The following is a 12,032-nucleotide window of genomic DNA, read 5'->3' as shown; positions in this document are numbered from 1 at the left end:
TTAGAAACACTGTAACAAATGCACAAAATTATTCTCAAGGATGTGTAAAAACAATGAAGATGTTATCTATGTTTCCTTTACACCGTCTCTCACAAGTGTTAAAAATATTAAGTTGAGTTTGACTTTTTTTTTTTAAAAAAAAGGTTACTTCTTTTGAATTCTTAAAAGCTTCAATTTCTTGCACATACTACAGTTGTGCCAGCAAAGTCTGAATAGAGCTTAACTAAGAGAAGACAGAAGGCAGTTCTATATAGCCATTTAAATCATGTCATGATGTGGATTAAAGTGATTTGGTTCCCTGCAGAGCACCTACACAGGCACCCCAGGAACCAGCTGGAGACTGGGACAGTGGACACAAGGACCTGCTGATTGTGAATCCACGTGAAAGCAGGAAAAAAAATTACCTTGTCCCACAGGATGAACTTATGGGCAACAGCACATGGGTGACACATGTTCCTCTGATCAGTCATTCACTCATTCCCTTGTTGTAAAAAAAACCCCAGACCCCCAATATGAAGCTCATATTCCTTGGCTCCATAGAGATGAATTACAGAGCCTGCATGGACTTCAATACTAGTTTCTGAGTTATTTTCATTAAGCCCCTGGAATAATACACATGCATACCTTGCACACCTCAGACCTTAGGGAATGATGACATCTTAGTTTGCATAATCCCTTAACAATGCCCAAGGAGGACACTGGAGATACACAATTGGCTTTTGCAAGAGCCTCTGGGTTGTTTTCTGTTTTTTTTTTTGTTTTTTTTTTTACTGATATGAACTTATTTATTCCTGAAAAGGTTTCCTCATCCCTACCACCAAATCAGACCCCTCTCAAAGATGGCCCAAACACTGAGGATTCTTTTGTTTACTGTACTGGTACCTATTGTATTAACTGGAGCTGAGATATCAAAACCCATTTCAACCCATTTTCACTTGCCCCACCACATTCCTTTTCAATCTCGGCCCTCTCCTAGGTGGATCAATAAATGGACTCAGATCTTCAAAATAATCAATTGACAGTTTATTAAAGTTTCCCAGTACAGCTGGAACCAACCAGCGATGACATCGGATGGAGACCCAGACATACAGATTTATTTATTGTACTTTTGACAGTTATTCAAAACTACCAAGTTGGTTTCTGATTAGTTTGAAAAGGGGCTGGCTAGGATCTGCTCCCTGGTTATCCGATGTCATTGCTGTCTTTGAACTCTGTCTCTACTGACACTCATTTTAGCCACTGAGAATAAAGTCTTTGATTTTGGCTTCAACCCATGTGTGTCTCATCTGGCCTTCTGGAGGCTTGCCATGCCAAGCTCTGAACCCACAGTTCCTGCAGAAGCTGGAATAGCACAATATCTTCATACACTTGGATTGGAGATGGTAAGGGATTTGAACTGGGGGAGGGGAGGGGGTCAGCTGGTATATATAGCCACAATTAGTCACTCACACAGACTGGAGATGGGGAAAATTAGGAAAGTGCTGACAAACCCCTTCTTCCTGCCCTGCACACTACATACTCTCCATCTCAGGTGTCTATGCAAATGAGAAAAAGGTGCTATCTTTTTCCAGTGATTCTCAATCTGGGGTCTCCAGATGTTTTTGGCATTCAATTCCCAGAAATCCTAACAACTGGTAAACTGGCTGGGATTTCTGGGAGTTGTAGGCCAAAAACATCTGGGGACCCCAGGTTGAGAACCACTGCTTTAGACAATCACTCAACCACTCCAGAAGGAGAGAGAGAAGGAAGTGAGACAGGGCAGACATTAAATGCAAATGCAGGAGGGTGGTACGTTTGACAGGAAGACATATGAATATGCCAGAAATGCCCCCCCCCCCCTTTTACAGAGGTAACTTCAGGGAGTGAGACTCTGGTTTTCAAGACAAATTTGACTTTGGATAAAAAAAACAGGTGAGTGTGACCTTAACTGGGGTAGGATACTATGGAATGGAGCTAGGATATGACCCTTATGTGGATTCAGCTATCAGTAGAAAGCAGCCATATAGTAGATGACTTTGTACTAGTCACTATACTTCAGCAGAATTTCAGTCACTTGTTAAGCCGTAGTAGAAAAAAGTGCGACACCCACCGTATTCCTTTTGCCAAAAAAATATATGCATGTATGTCCTGCTAATGTTGAGGAAAAGTAGTTTACTTCCTTTGTTTGGAAAGCTAAAAGACAAAATGTCGATAGAGTGGACATGTGCTGGGGAAGTGCTAATTATAGCTTTTCAGTTAGATATATTATGCATGCAAAGTGGAAAGTTCAAATGCTACAATATTGTTCATGCTGAGCAATAAACAATCTTGTAGCACTCTCTGAGAGAAAATAAGTAAAGTGATTGAAACATTTTAGTGCTACGTACATTTGCTAAGTGGAAAAATTTATTGCCATTACTTTTGCTGCGTGCCATGTAGCTAAGATAACAGCAATAGCACAAATCAAACCTACTCATCTTACTGTTCAGAGATCACAAATTGGACATTCTACTTCAATCTCTCTCTTTTTCTCTCTTTCATGCACACAAATATGCCTTACCTTCTGGTTCTGGGCATTCAAGGTCATGTGATACAAAATCACATTGGTTTTGCATCTGTAGAGGTAAGCCCTTCACTTTATATGGGAATATCAGAAGTTCTCACTTTTCATTCATGTCTGAAATAAGTGTGGTTATCAAAGTCTAAATATCCAAAAAATACAAGATTTTATCAGATCTTTGAAGTTAAACAGGCTCATCTCTGGTTAGTATTAGGACTAAGAAATAGCAAGTGGTGTGGCCTATATTTCAGAGGTAGGAACCAACAAAGCTATCTCTACGCATTCCTTGCCTAAGAAAACCCTATGAAATGTATGGTCTTGCCATAAGTCAGTATGTGACAAGGCAGGCACACATACATGCACAGTCGTGATGGTCTGTTAATGTTCCCCATAGATTAATTCAATTCATTTACCTATCTGAAACCAAACATAAGTATGTATGTTGCATGGGATCTAGGATTCTTATTTATAGCCCACACAGGCACCTAATTTTTTCTTACAAATATTTTGGCTCTCAAATGTGGCCATGGAGTGGGACCACATGGCCATTGTGTCATGTTTTTGACCCCTCCATTCCTGGCTTTTGGCTTCCTACCAAACCAGTTTGAGGCTTGGCCAAGGATTAGTTTAATCCTTACATGAATGTTTGGGGCTGGACCAGAGCTTGAGACCCAACCAAGCTTTAAAAATATGTTATAAATTTATAGTTATTATTATTAGAGGAAGGGGGTCATTTTTTTTTTGATAACAGGTGTTGGTTCCTATATTTTCATATAGAAAAATGAAATAAGTTGCAAGGTTTTCTGATAATCCTCCGCTGGTTCTTTACAAATCTTGTTTATTGGGAATATAAAATACATAAAATACATATACCATACCCAAATCATTTTCATATACCTTTCTTCAATAATCAGCAATGCAGCTGGCATTACTGTTGTGTATTTATAAAGAAAAAAACCAAACAAAACAGAAAACATACCATGGTTCATTTGTTCCCTCCATCCATTCTCCCTCTTTCAGGTTTTCCATGAACATACTGATATTTTTCCTGCTCCATTTTGATTTTCAGCCACATTTTGATCATAATTCTATTAGCACTCACAAATCGAGATCATTGTCAGTGAGTTTAAATTGCATCATAGGAAATCTCTGGATAAAGGGATTAAAAAACAATTTCATAGCTGACTTCCAATTCTGTGACTGCCTGTGTTTGGCCAGTATTGCTTGAATTCAGTTCCATATAGATGTTGCTCCTATAACTGAGGCCCCATCTACATTGACCATATAAGGGAATTTCAAAGTGGTATTGAAGAAAGTGGTTTCACTGTGCAGATGATTCCGTAGGAAATCCTGGAACCAGTTTGAGGCCCAAATGAAGATTGCTAGGCCTGTGTGATTAATGAAAAAATTGTTTAAAAACTCATAACTAAATTAGGGGGGCATGGAGAATAATTTTTAAATTGTTTCTAAAATATTGTTAGGGGTCTGTATTGTAACTATAATGATATAATTAATTCTTTGTTACTTTTCATTAAGGAGGGGGGGTCTCACCCCCTTTATTCTGCCAGGCAGGAAAAGCACAAAGGGACAGCCCTCCTCACCACCACCTTTGGGGAAAAAGCAGAGCTTCTTCTTCCACTCCAGCCTCACCATCCTCATCAGGGCCCTTTGGGGGAACCAAACCCAGCCCTTTTAGGGGAGAATTGGTGCCTATGATGGAGACATGGAGCCATTTATGAGACTTACATAACTCATTCAAAAGTCATCAGACAGTGTTTTCAATCTTAAGTTTTTTGTGTCACTACCCCTTGTGTGTTTTATTATCACTTTGTACATACAAATCTAATGAATTATATTTGAAAAATGAATTAAAAATGAGGTATTGCACACCCCTAATGATTACACAAACCACAGAGTACCACTGCTGACCTTGCTTAGCTTTCATGATCAGGCAGAGTCTGATGCCTTTAAGGTATTTTAGGTTTCACATAAATCAATTTCAGTCCATATCAATTGTGTGGAGAGTGCAAATTTCTGATATCCACTTTTAAAGTCAAAATCTTATCTGCATGGTTGCAAAACCACTGTTGACAATGTGATTTTGTGTCATGTGACATTATAGTCTGAGAATCAGAAAGTAAAGCAAGTGTGGGCGGGGGGGGGGGTCTTGAAGTAAAATTTGTGATTTCTGAAATGTGGGGTGGATAGGTTTGGTAATCTGAATCATCACAACCACCTTAGGTGTGAGGGATGCAATAGAGAGTAGAAACAATAAAGTGTTTTATTTAGCAACTTTATAGAACACTATAAAAATTCTAATAACATTGCATATTTTCAATCTCTGCATAGGACTGAAGGTCTTCTGAAATTGTTATCAAGAAATCTGATGCCCAAATGATGAACCATACAAAAATATGAAATGGTAGCTAATGTTCCTCAAGGTCCGGAGAGGACTGGGTCTTTTCTTTTCCTTAATCTTTGCTACGAAATCCCCCTTGGAATGTTGTCCAGTCACACCAAGGACCCCTGCTTCTATTTTCATAATCCCCTTACAATGGACCAGGAAATAGAGAGGAAATCACCCAATGAATGTACATCTGAGTGTTTCCTGCTTCCATTGATATATCTTTTGCTTTCATTGATAAACCCCTCGTCTCTGTTGACAGGTTTCCTACTTTCATTGATAGAATCGGAATTATTTCTGGTTTTTTTTAAACCTGAAACATTTTGGGGGGTCGAACCCTTAACATCTCTTCCCCCCCCCCCCCACCCAGCTACCGGCCTGCTCCCACAAGTATCCATTGTGTACACTGGACTCACCCTATTGTGCTCACTAGAACTAAACCATTAATCCCATCACAAACTCTTTTACATATTGCCACACCACATTCCTTTCTCAAAGCATGTCTCCCATCCACAACTGACAATTTATTGAATTTCCCACCACCATTAGGAGCCAATCCACAGAGCCACTCCATAGAACCCTTAACTAACCAGAAAGTGGATCCAAGAAGAAGAAGGAGAAGGAGAAGAGGAGAAAGAAGAATTTTATTTTTCTACCCCGCCTTCATCTCCCCGAAGGGACTCAGGGCAGAATACAATTAAAACAAAGCAATAACAATTAAGACAGCATAAAACAACATAGCAATAATAGCTAGCAACAACAATAACAGCAGATTAATTTTGGAGGGGGGAGGAAAATCACTACATGAACTAGTTAAGGATAAGGTGGTTTAGTAAGGTGGATAACAATGGGCCATTGTGGGCATGGGTCTTCTGCATAGCTGTCAAATGAAATAAAAATGCTGTATCTTTTCCATTCCGTTATGTCAGTGCTCAGGAGTGTTTTTCCTCTGCTGACATCCTTTCTGGTCAGGAAGAATAAGAACTTCTGTTTTTGTCTTCTACCCATCTGTATCCTGATTTGGTCTTCTGGAATAGAAAGATATGACAGGAATTTCACAATTACTGAATCCACATAACAAAATTAAGGTGTTGGTTCAGGTATTCAAATATGCAAAAATCTTGATACATGCACACACTGAAGAGAAAGAAAAGCTGGATGCTAAGGTAAACGCATTTGGAATTCTTCCTGTCATGAATTTAATCCATCTTTCTCCCCAGATCTTGCATACATTGAATGTTTCAGGTATCCTGCTAGCCTTCAGTTATTCGATTATAAACTGGACATTAAAAAAAGGACCTACACACACATCACTCCCCAATTCCACTCTTATTCAATTTGAGGCACAGGACACACACTAAAGAAAAAAAGAACAGGTTTAAAACAGTGTCTTGAAAACTGCATTGAAACCTAAATAAATGCTTTCATGTGAAAAATGGAGGAAAATCATGTGTTTCAACAGCATAGAAATAGAGATAAGGATAAATTATTTTGCAGGAGTCAGGCATGTAGCCGGGGGGGGGGGGCTCGGGGGGCTTCAGCCCCCCCCCCCCCCCGAAATTCTCATGGTGGTTCGCGAAAAGGCCTTACTGGTGCATTATTTAAACTGTTATGTTTATTCATATCATGATCCCCGGATTTGAACTGCCAACCTTTTGGTCAACAAGTTCAGCAGCTCAGTGGTTTAATCTGCTGTGCCACCAGGGGGTCCTTTGCAGGAGTAGAGTCAACCAATGTCTCATCTTGTCAGTTGAGTTGGGTTCAAGCTTTATGTTAGCATAGCTTTTTATTTTGTTTTGTTTCCAAGGATTGGGCACTTCCTCTTCTCACCCCTTCCCTTTATCTATCTGTTTACATAGTACAATATGTGCAAAATAATGAAGTTTGCAAGAGTTCAGAAGTATCTTTAAAAAAAAGCAGCATAAGGCAAGCTCCCCTTAATCTTGTTGCGTTAGCACATCAGTGGCATTGCAAAACAAATAAGTAAATGGCAACTCCTTTGCTTCTACACAGCCATGAAGAACTTTGCACATTTTTCATTTCAACAATAATTTTGAGCATTGGAGCATATCTCAGGAAACTCAACCTGCAAGGACCTACGGGACTTTTTTACTTTCTCCTAGAGTTTGCAGGTCTGTTAGCGCTCTGACATCCTTATTCCCAATACTAAAAACAACCAAATATATATTTAAAATAAAACAATGAAATCCTCTCAATCTAGCTTGTTTCAAACCATAAAATAGATTTTTTTTAAAAAAGAAAAAACAAGAAATAGGTTGAGGCAACTTACATATGACTCGTGGGAAAGCGAGTCCTCATTTCGACGAAACAACAACTCATTAAAGGAAGAAACCTTTCTGCTTCAGATGAGAAATGGTGAGAAAGAAAAAGAGGTCCACCGATTGAATCAATGGGAGAAAAAAGGAATTTAAGGAACCCTCTTTAAAAATACTTTACAAAGAAAAAGGCCCACTTGACACAATGTTTACTTAATTCTGAGTAAACGTGGATAAGGTTGGACACAAAAAAACAAACAAACATATTTTTTGCATTTAGCCTTATGAAAAGGTTTGTATTTTGTAAGGTATTGGTAAAATAAAATAAAAATTCCAGAGCAGAACCTCCCTATGGAAGTCAAAGTATTTGTAGGAAAAAAGAAGAAAGTTGCTTTTCATTTGCAAAACACAGACATTATATTTTATAAAGTATAGCATTTATATTTACTAGTAAATCAGATTAGGAATTCTATTCAGTTCTATTGATTCAATGAAAGACTGATAGAGGTATGTGCTTTTGAATAATACCACCAGAAACGTTGAATCTGAAATTGTTTTATTGCTCTTTGTTATAGGCTATTGTAAAATGTCAGAATACAATCGAGCATTTGTTGGCATAAGTAGAAACATAAAACCCAAGGAAATAATTGTACTTTCCATTGAAAACTATCCATATTTTTGAAAAATATACCTGAAAACTTGTTAAATTGACTTTTCAAAGTGTCCCTTTTTGATCATGGAATTTGCCCTTAGGGCGGCCCTGGGTTGCATTTCCCAGTTTTCCTCTGTCTGTAGCCATGTTATCATGGACTCTGTGACAAGTCAAGTGTGTGAGAGAGTTTCCAGTGTCATTAGCATCACTTGCACCCTGCTTGTCTTCAAGTGTTGTCTGCCTGAAGGGGCAGAAAACAAATCCCTCCCAGATGGCCTTCCTTCTAGAGGAATGAACTCTTTGGTGTATTGATCTTATTTTCTGCCAGAAGGAAACATCATTGAGATAATTCTGAGAAAGAGCTGAAAGGCCATCCTTAGCTCACTCAATGCTTGATGTGAGCCAAAGGCTTAATCTCCACTTGCCTTTCAGTGGGTTTTTCTTCATGGCTTCCTTTCACCTTAGATCACCTATCTTTGTGGGCAACATTTTGACATCTCAGGACCTCAAGATAGTCCTGACTGGGCAAAATTGTGGCCCTCATATTTTTAATTTACCAAATAACTACTATCTCTTTTATTTAATCGATAAGAAACTGCTACATTCTCTTCTTTAGACAAGGGGACATCATTTCAACTTGAGCCCAAAGAAAGGTATAGCAAACTGCCACCAATTATCACAAATATGGAGGGATGGAAGGCAGAATCTGCAACAGGCACACCACACACAAAATGGAGGACAAAGGACAAATGACAAGATCTGGACTAAGATGAGGCCATGAGGAGATCAGAGCACACACACCCACGCACACACACAAGGCCAGTCAGTGGGAAGCTACTACTGTATTTTAATATTTTGCCTTTGCTGCCTCCTATTATTTATTAAAGGTTTCTATTGCTGTCACCAATTGATTATATCATAGGTCACCTCCTTCAATTTAATGTTTTAAAAAACCAAGACTTCAGTTGGAATAAAACAGAAAAAATGTTGTTTTTATTTTGAACAGTCAATATGCATAATGGTTTCAAATAACTTGTCAAGCATTACTTCTTTCAGAGGATGGTACTTTTATCATGAGTTTCTTAAAACAAAGTTCCATATACAGATATCCAAACAGGATCTTTAAAACCCTTTGACTCTCCTTTCCTCCCACAGCACTCTAATCACTATAGAGGCCTATTAACTATTATTTTCAAAGAGGTATCTTTAAACCACAAACAGTTCCAAAACTCTTCCTTCCTTCCTAACCCCTTCAAAACTTCTGACTGTCTTCTTCCCCACCAAACTTCTAACTGACTTAAAATGGCTGTCTTGCTCCTTCTCTTTACCTCTGGCTCTGCCCATCTTCAGTTATTGAGCTTTTCCCTCCAATTTCATCAGCCACTGCACTCCTGGCTGTGCGTCTGCCTGTTTGCTCCTCTCCTCAGCTCTCCTTAGCTTTAGCAAGCCGGGCCTGGTTTCTATGTTTTACACCAACCCTTTAGGGTAGGCCAATCCATTACAAAGGGCAATGAAGAATGCTGTAATATATATATATATATATATATATATAGAGAGAGAGAGAGAGAGAGAGAGAGAGCATTCTCTATCTAAAGTTTGGCTACTATTCAGTATTTTCTATACATTAATCTCTACTTAGGCTTTGTAAGTTTTGAAAAAGTATGTGGCCAATATGTCTTGGAGCAAGTAGTGAAAATTTCTCCTACAGCTATACCACCAGCAGAATAAAGTTTTGAGTATGTGCCTCATTCCAATACATTTGGCCTTAATTTTAAGCGGAACACCTGTGACATTGAGTTCAAAATGGAGTGGGGTCCAGTGATATCCCACCTTTTTATAAATGAAATTGTTTCATGTCATTTTGAATCCCAAACAAAATAATTCCACTTCTTCCTTTCACTGACATAGAACCTGAAAAAGTCAATTTTGAGGTTACAGCTGCCAGAATCACTCAGCCCACAAGGCCAGGATAGCGACATTTGCAAATTCCATATTTCTAGCACATTGATGTGATCAGCTACAGCAAAAACCTGTCAAACTCTATCAAAAAGATGTGGCTGTCACAATCTCTATGTAACAATTTCTTTCTCTGAGGTTCCCATAAATATCTTGTACTACAGCACTCCAGTTTTGGACAAAGAGAATGAGAAAGAGGACACCTGGCAAATATGAACACATTGTTAAAACTCCTAAAATTATATAAACTGGAAACTCAATTTCTTTGCTCCCAATTCTGAAAGGTCCCGGGAGTTGATGTCAATGCCTGGCAGTCCACAGAATAATATGTAGTTTATGTTACCTTTGGATCATTCTGGATAATGACCTTATTAGAAAGGCCAGGCAATGTGTCCCACTTTGCCTGGCTTCTGTCAAGGAAAGAAGGAGCAGCAGGGAAAATCCATTCACCGATTACACCATGGTCCCGGGTTCTGCCAGGAAACAGCTTCTAGTGGGTCTGTCTGATATATGGGCACTGGGTCAGGCTTAATCCAGCTGTCCACATCTCAAAAACACAGGGATCAACCCAGATCTTCATGGAAGCTCCAGAGTAAATTATTGCTCCCTTTGTTCCAGATTCATGGTTGGAAGGAGCACTTCTGTTGCAAAACGAGCTGTATGTCATGTGGACTCCTCATAGCAGTTGCAAGGTGAATCTGGGTTATTTGGCCCATGTAAGCATGGCCCAGGACTATAGGAAAGGGACTAGGGCCAGTATTTATTTATTTATTTATTTATTTATTATTTCAAACATTTGTACCCCACCCTTCTCAACCACCTGGGGGGACTTAGGGTGGCTTACATCTGGCACAATTTGATGCTATTACATATAAATAATACATACTGTAATACATATAAAAACACAGTAAATTGATTTCAAAATTAGTTTTAAAATAAAAAAGTACAGTAATGAAAAGTGCAATAATACTGCCTGTCTGGCCTTATGTACAAATAAATTCAGCGAGCACAACACAATTGGAAGCCTGTCCATAGTCCATTTTCCATAACATTATCATTATTTCCATTGTCAATTTTCTGCCAGCTACCCAAAGGCCTGGTCCCATAACCACGTTTTCAATTTCCTCCTAAATGTGAGGAGGGATGTCGTTAACATTATTTTGTTGGGGAGCGAATTTCACAGGCGGGGGGGGGGGGCACCACCGAGAAGGCCCTGTCCCTCGTCCCCACCAAGCGTGTTTGCGCCAAAGGAGGGACAAGAGCAGGGCCTCTCCAGAAGATCTTAAATTATGAGGCGGAACATAGAGGGAGTAAATATCCTAGCTGGAGAACCCTGTTTTTTGGTCCTGGGGTTTCTCCTTCCCTTGGCCATATTGGCCACATACTTTTTAATGAGTAAGTGAACACTTCCTGGACACCTGTCATGTGAATGATCACATGTCTCCTGGCATCAAGTCTCGCATGTCTGTGAATGGTCAGCATAATAAGACAGTGAGTGGTGTCTAATGTGTGTTTGTGTGTGAATGAGTCCTTCTAGTCAAGAAAGGAAGGGAATATGCAAAGACACATATTCTCAAAGTATGAGGTTCCATATGCCCTCTTGTAACAGTATGACGCTTACAGGCAGGGTGAAGAAAGGAATAAAAACATCCAAATTGGCACCCCATGAATCCACCTGCTGGGTATGCCCCCAGAAACTGCCTTAAGAAACCACTGTTATGGTTCTTAATTACTGGCCAGCTATGAAATGACCTCTTTCAGCAGACCTGCAGTGGGTAAGCATTAACGGATAGATCTGAACAAGACTTTGTCTTGTTCATGAAAACTTAATTAAAGTGCTCTTGGCTGCATGGCAGGATTTATACAAAGCACAATACATGGGAGTGCAGAGTCGGCAGTAAGGCCTTCGCTTGCTTCTGATCATATTCCTCATGAATGATTTAAGAAAACAATAATGGTAATGATGTGTCAAACAATTTTCATTAAGCAAGGTTACACAGTGCTAAAGATATTTTAGGGGCCACTTTGCTTTTGGATTTCAGATTTTTAGGTCTGTTTTTGCTTTTATTTTGGATTTAAAATTTTGTTGTTTTATTGCCCGTAACTGAGGGGCAGGCACCCTCAGATGTAGTGGCAATAAATAATGCAGCTGTATTGGCTAGCATTTTGGTTTTTAGATTAAGTTGGTCTGTTATATAAATGTGA

Source organism: Anolis sagrei, chromosome 1 (genome assembly GCF_037176765.1).
Source record: "Anolis sagrei isolate rAnoSag1 chromosome 1, rAnoSag1.mat, whole genome shotgun sequence".
Taxonomy (NCBI): Eukaryota; Metazoa; Chordata; class Lepidosauria; order Squamata; family Dactyloidae; genus Anolis; species Anolis sagrei.
The sequence above is the reverse complement of the archived record's forward strand: the minus strand, read 5'-3'. Positions refer to the sequence as shown.